Below are 7,899 nucleotides of genomic sequence, written 5' to 3' on the forward strand. Positions count from 1 at the left end.
TGGACCTAGACTGAGGAAGCAGCCACTCTCTGGGACACTGTGGCAGCTGTTTGCATAGTGGGGAACAGAGACTGAAGGGTGGGCTATGCTTTCTCCATGGCCTTGGTAGTCAACAGCTTACACAGTCTTTGTAGAGCATCACCTCCCAGATGGTACTTTGACTTCAGCCTTCAGTAGGATGTTCCCGTGTTGCTCTGTAAGTCATGCTGGCAGTTTCTAGATGACATGGTATGTGATACAACTGGTGCATCCCATGTTCATTGCCTACCTCTATCTCCCTCACTGTGAACTGTCTTTCACTACATTATTTTACAGATAATTCCAAGTCTGTAGATTAGATACTCCTTAGGACCTCCTGCTAGTGGTACTAACTAAGGATCTGAAGTTAGGAGAGGGAAACCCAGAGAATGGATATCTTTTCCTACGAGTAACAAGCCACTGCCTCTTCCAGAAAAGAAAAAACCTAATCTAGTCTTTCACTTTGAAGAGGACAACCCAGTACTTTATGGACACATGGCACCTAAAATCTTAATAGAAGTAGCAGGTCCCTAACATTTGTAGGTTTTATCTCATTTTGGAGCCTGTATGTTTTGCCAAAACTTTGTGTTTGTTAACTACTTCTTTCTTAGTCCACCTTGATGAATTTGAATGTAATGAACAGTGTTATGGTCTGTGAGATGTCCTGATGATGTGACAAAAGTCTTTCCTACAGTCAACTTGATCTTTGGAAAAGAGTTACGACTGATTAAATTAGTGTTTCCCCATGGTCTTGGTGAATTATGGGTCTTATGGGTTCCCTCATGGAAAATATTATTCTTATTTCTTGGCACAACAATAATATATCTATTCTATTATACTTTACAGTCTTTTACTCCTTTTATGCCTCTATCATCTTCCATGGCAATTTTGGCATTTCAACTTTGCCAAGACTTTCTCCAAGGTTCTAAGACCCATTTTAGCAGCAAATTTCCCCTATACCTTGGGGTCTTTTACAAAGCATTAAATCCCATGCTTCAAAGAATGCCACTTAGTCAATAAACTCTTGCTTTGCCAATCACAAGTATCCTCCTATTGATCAAATATTCTGAAAATCCAATACTACAGACATCCTTCTGACTCCTGATAGTACATGACAGCTAGTTCTTGAAGCTTCAAAGGTTGCTAACTCTTTTCCTATTTACCAATCCTAGTATATTTACATTCCATAGCTGAATTATGCTGGAATTCAGCCATGCTTTTCAGCCTAGAAGCTAGGAGACAAGGTTGGGCCAACTTGGAGGGATATACCTTCTACCTTATGTGGAACCTCTGAAGTACCTTCCTGCCTAGGAAAATTGTCAAATCTTAGCAGAGAATAGTGGGCCAGATCTGTGGGCTTTCATATTATAGATCTTTGGGGAAATTCATCCACATACTCCAATTCTCTGTTTTTATGCCCCAACTTTTCCTAAACAGGGCTCTCACCTTGGGCTTAAGAACACTCTTCAATTAGTATCCAGTCATCTTTGTGAGTCGATGGCCCTAAATATCAGATACTAAATTTACTCTCCACTCTCCCTTTATAAAAGATAAGGAGCTCTTTCCAAGCTACCCAATATGTGTTCTAGCTTTCTTTCTTTCTTTCTTTCTTTCTTTTTTTTTTTTTTTTTGAGATTTTGTTTATTAATGAGAGACAGAGAGAGACAGAGACATAGGCAGAGGGAGAAGCAGACTCCCCATTGGGAGCTCAATGAGGGGCTCAATCCCAGGACCCCAGGATCATGGCCTGAGCCAAAGGCAGATGCTCAATCACTGAACCACTTAGGTGCCCCATCTTCTAGCTTTCATACTTATATTTGAGCTATTTGTTAACCACTTTCAGTTTATCATCATCTCTCTTTAGGTCTACAATTCAGCTTACTAATAATCAGACAAATGCATTTTCTTTGCTCCATTTTTCTAAAATGCCTGAATATTGGCCTAACTGGAGAATTCACATTTATCAAGACATTCTCCAAAATCACCACTGATGATATTTTTTTTTTATCAACTGGACTTCACTTTTATGCCAGAAACTATGATCCACAGATGAGAAGAGATTATTTTCTGGTAGGTGGCAAATAATCCAGTTGCAAAACCTCATCTTATTCTTTGATATCACAGACTACTTTCAGTATTGATCATGTTAGTTCTTCTGGGAAGTGGAAGTCAAGATTGAGTTAAAAGTACAAAAAGTGTATTGAGAAAAATGCCTGTGAAACACAAAAACACAACGGAGGGCAGGAATGCCCAAGGAAACCTTTCAAACTGTGGTGAAGGTCTGGCTCATGTGAAAGGAGAGAAGGAAGGCTGAAGGATTGGGTAGAATGAGCCCCATACAGCAGTGCACCTCTGAGAAGATCTCAGCCAAGATCATGGGAGCACCACTGGAAAGAGAAAAGACTGCTCTTTGAGGAGTCCTGTGCTGCTTCAAAACTGAGACCCTCTTGCACCACTGCCATTCATATTCAATGGTTGAGGACTGTCCAAAGAACATGGGCTTTGGCTCAAAGTTGGGGCAGAGCTTGAAGGCATCTGCACCCAGAGATTGTCATCCAGCTGTACTCCTTTTGACAGGTTTTCTTTCTTTTTTTAAAAAGATCCACTTATGGGATCCCTGGGTGGCGCAGAGGTTTGGCGCCTGCCTTTGGCCCAGGGCGCGATCCTGGAGACCCGGGATCGAATCCCACATCAGGCTCCCGGTGCATGGAGCCTGCTTCTCCCTCTGCCTGTGTCTCTGCCTCTCTCTCTCTCTCTCTGTGACTATCATAAATAAATTAAAAAAAAATTAAAAAAAAAAAAAGATCCACTTATTCATTTGAGAGTGACAGAGAGCGAGACAGAGAAAGAGCAAGCAAGTGCAGGGGAAGGGGCAGAGGGAGAGAGAAAGAGAGAGAATCTCAAAGACACTGTTGTACTGAGCACAGATCTCATGAAATAGAGTCAGTCGCTCAACCTATTGAGTTTCCAGGCTCCCCTTGACAGATTTTCTTTTCTTTTTTAAAGATTTATTTATTTGAGAGAGAAAGTGAGCATGGGTTGGGGAGGGGGGGCAGAAGGAGAGGGAGACAAAGACTCCCCACTGAGCAGGGAGCCCAATGTGGGACTCGATCTCAGGTCCCTGGGATCATGTACCTGAGCTAAAGGCAGACGCCTCACTGACTGAGCCACCTAGGCTCCCCTACAGGTTTTCTTTTGAAAGTAGTAAATCCAGTCAGCAGACCTCCACAGCTACCCTAAAGACTCACTAATGTAGAATCATTTCAATGATTTATTCCAACAGTGAAAACTTGGCATTACAACACAAAGCAACTCCAAAAAGTATGAGATTAAAGAAAACCACCAAATACTTATTTTGTAATAAACTCCTTTTCATAATTTGTTACTTTTATCATTCTTCCTGTACTTATCTTTTAATACCCTTCTATTTTTATTCCCTGGTTTGTCAAAAATGTGCCTTCCTTCTTTGTATTTCCTTGAAATAAAACTGACATCATATTTCTTTTCTTCCTCGTGATTTTTTTTTTTTTTTAATTTTTATTTATTTATGATAGTCACAGAGAGAGAGAGAGACAGAGACACAGGCAGAGGGAGAAGCAGGCTCCATGCACCGGGAGCCCGATGTGGGATTCGATCCCGGGTCCCCAGGATCACGCCCTGGGCCAAAGGCAGGCGCCAAACCGCTGCGCCACCCAGGGATCCCTGTGATTGTTTTTTACATAAAATCTATGCTTTTTGTTTGTCTTACTAGCGAGAAAAATCTAATAGCCACCATGAGAAAAGGTCTAACACACACACACACACACGTACACACCTAACTTCTGCAAGGCTTTGAGTTATGAGCAATAAAAGCAACATACTACCTGGCATCTTACTCTAAGAAGTTCACACTCAGCTGATCAAAAGGCAAAATGAGGTTTTCTTTTCTCACTCTTCCTTCCATCTCCACTATCACAAAAATAACACTGCTCTTTGTGAAGGATAAAGACAGTATCCTCTTTCCAGTCTCCTTCTAGTTCCTGCTAAGAGAGATTAATTTGCCAGGATGTGAGGATGTGGATCTTCATGAAAGCTAGTCTCCTGCCTAATTAGGAAAGTTTTCTCATTCATATTACTAGCCAGCTTCCTGCTTCTCCTTAATGATAAATAATTTTGTGCTGAATGAAATAAATTGTCTGTTCAATTGTTACTAGAGCAAGCGTTCCAATCAGAAAATACAGAACATGACAAAGGACTGATCTTTTCTAAAGCCCTAACTATACATCCCATCTCAAAGTGCAAATCTCAAATGACCACATCATAACATTCTAAAACATATCTAACCAGAATTTATTAAAGATAAAGACAAAAGATTAAAAAAATAGATAAAATTAAAAAAGATTAAAAAATAAAGAAAGTGGTTTTAAGCACGTGTTTTGCATTTTTCTTTTCAAATGAATACTCAAAACTACTACTGGGGGCATGATGCTATTTTAGGAGCCTGACTCGATTCCTTACAAAATGATATTCTTCCCCAAATATGCAATCGCTCCGAATTATGAAATAAATTTATTTCCATAATCATGTAATTATTCAGTTCTTTAGTATTACATGCCAAACATCAGGCTAAATACTCTGAAATTTAAATACAAAAAATATAAACTGGATCTGTGTCCTGAAATATGCACTAGATGGCATTCATTCAATCTTATGTGAAACAAAACAAAACAGCAAGCAAGCTATATAAAAACTGCTGATGGTCCAAAATAAAAATAAGCAATTAATTTTGTACTAAGTAGGTGGTTATATATATATGGCTGGACATGAAAAATGCAAAAACCAGAAGACATACTCTTCAGATGAAGATATGTTCATTTCACGTTGTTTCACAAGTTTAACATCCCACTTTTACCTTACGTATCTCACAAAGAACAAATTATGGGTACAACCACTCCTCTTGTTTTTCTCGCCTATCCCAAACCCGGCTCTTCTTCTAAAATAGAACATGACTAATGTGCCTTAGTTGGGAACATATGCAATTACATTGGTCCTTCTAGTTTCACTGTTGCCTCAGAACACTCTGCAATAAAACACTACTCACAGTGAATTCGTCCTCCCTCTGAAATGTGAAATAAACTTCTTCCATTAAAGTCCTGAGGCACTCAGTAAAGTCAGTAGAAATTTCATCACAATCTCTTCCCTTTATGCGTGTTATTCCTTGGCCAATTTCGCATGCAACCAAAGCTGGGAATGACCCGAGACTTAGGTCAAACCGTGAGTGGAAATAGCAAGGAAAAATAATAACATTAACATCTGTTCGGAATGTTAGATTCTTCTTGAGAACAAAGGGATTTTAAATGTGGTGAGGTGATACAGTGCAGAGGTTAAGATGAAGGACTTCTGGAGTCATATTGACTGTAGGGTTTTGTACAGTTTACTTAACTCTTTTGAATTTCAACTTCTTAATCTATTTAAATTATCAATAATGCTTTCATTATGGAGTTGTTTTAAAGATCAAATTAAATTATCTGTGTAAGCACTAGCATACTGCTTTGCACATAGTGTTCAGTAAATTATTATTAATTATTGTCAGTATAACATACAGCTCCAGAGTATTACACTTACTAATTAAAAAAAAAAAACAAAAACACACCTCTTGGCAAAAAGTGAATCTTTGCTTTTAATGTCCTACCAAAATATGTCAAATGCTAGAGAAGTTATTAAAAATGGATTAGAACAGGAAATCACTTACTACAAATATGCTAAAATAAATACGTGTTAGAAACTTGAGGCCTATTTGGTAATGTAAATAAAATAATTAAATAACTTTAAGATCAACCAAATGAAATGAAGGCATTTCTAAATTATCGTATAAAGAGAAAAGAAATGAGAAGAAAATTCTGAAGTCATGGAAACATCTAAGTTTTTTTTGTTGATTTTTTACTTCCAGGGGTGCTTGGGTGGCTCAGTTGGTTAGGCTGCTGCCTCAGCTCAGGTCATGATCTCAGGGTCCTGGGATGGAGCCCAGAATAGGGTTCCCTGCTCAGCAGGGAGCCTGCTTCTCCCTCTCCTCCCGGGCTTATGCTCTCTCTCGCTCTCTCTCTCAAATAAATAAAATCTTTTAAAAAAAATAAGATAAATATCTCTTTACTTCCTGATTTTCCTAGCTGAAGATGTATATGAGAAGCTTTAACAATTTGAAATTTATAGCACACATACTTCATTTAAGATGCTTTGGAGTGGAAGCCAGTTGTAAGACACATAAAAGGTTTATGGATGGGCTAGTACCAAGGTTACGACGTCTGATATCTAGTCTTTGGCCAAGAGAAGACTCTTGGAGAAAATTAGGCCGTATTAACTGGACATAAAGTTCTTAGAGACCTGGATGACCCTTCAACGTATTTGGGATTGATTTCAATTTGTATAATGTGTCCTAATGTTAACACTGGCTTCTATGAATTTGAGTTCTAGCAACTTGACCCAATTTGCAGTAAGAACTAGTATGCGAGCCTTATTCTCACATCCTCAAATGCTGACTACAGATTGTGAACTCTGAGTTCACAAGCCATGTCTTTTCTGTTCACAGGTGTATTCCCCTTTCTGCTAATGCTGAGCATAAGGGCAGGCTTTGAATGAATAAATAGGCTCTTTGGCCCTTTCCGTTGTTGATTTATATGCCTAATCAAGGTCTTAAACTTCAACTCAGTTGGATGCCAGTTGGCCTCTTTGCTTCTTCTGATGGGGTTTTAAGTCCATTCTAGAACTCAATCCCAGATTTCTCTCTGGATCTGCCCTTGGCTACTTCCCTTTAAGCCCTAGGTCGCTTGATACTTCCAAGAAAAATGGTTCCAACATATAATCAAACCATTTCCATTTGAGGTTAACAGCTTAATATAATTTCTTGACTCTTCCTCTGATTTGTTATTCAAGAAGCACTCCCCTCTACCCATCCCCTCCATCACTACCATGGGAATGGCCTCTGCAGTTTTACAATGAAGAAACATTATAAACAAACTGCAAAGCAGCAGAGAAAATTTATATCTTCCCAGAGCAAATATTAAATCAATCTCTGTGCTTAGCTAAACCAAATAATTCCTGACTTTGTGTTTTGCTCTCACAAACATAAAACCATGAATAAAGACAACTAAAGATGGTAGCAGAAAGATCTCACCTATATTAATTTAACATAATCCCACAGTTTGATTAATTCTGGCTCCAACTTGGAGAGAAGAACCAACTTGAATTGCTAAACTAGATGATCCTAACTCAGTAAGGACTTATAGGTCTTAACTTTCTAAATTTATTACTATTTTTATCACTTTCATAATTGTGATTTTCCTCTTCTGCTTATTTGTCTACCATACTTCTTTAGGAAAGAATCTGTTCAAACCTTTCTCTTTTTCTTTTTTTTTATTCTGTTGTTTGTTTCCTAATAATTGAATTTTGAAAGTCCCCTATATATTATGTATACAAGTCCTTTATCAGGAACTTCTGAAAGTATGTATACCCAATCTATGGCTTGTCTTTTCAATCTCCTAAGAGACAAATTCCTGGATCTCAGTGACTTCAATGTCCTCTCTACAGAGGAAAGTCCACTCTTTCCTATGCTAGCCTAGAGCACAGGTTTGCTTATTATTATTTTTTATTTAGTAAAACTAATTTATGATTTTTAAAAATTAATCAAAATTTTAACATTGCATCTAAGAAATGTTTGCCTAAAAGAACTTTTATAGTTGTTTTTTTTTTTTTGAGAACTTTTATAGTTTAAGTTTTTATGCTTAGGTTCATGATCCATTTTGTGTTAGTTTCTTGCAAGGTAAGGACAATGTTCTCTCTCTTGCACATGGATATCTATTGCGCCAGCACCATTTTTTTGAAAAAAAAAAAAAAAAAAGTTTCTCC

Source organism: Canis lupus, chromosome 15, assembly GCF_011100685.1.
Source record: "Canis lupus familiaris isolate Mischka breed German Shepherd chromosome 15, alternate assembly UU_Cfam_GSD_1.0, whole genome shotgun sequence".
NCBI lineage: Eukaryota > Metazoa > Chordata > Mammalia > Carnivora > Canidae > Canis > Canis lupus.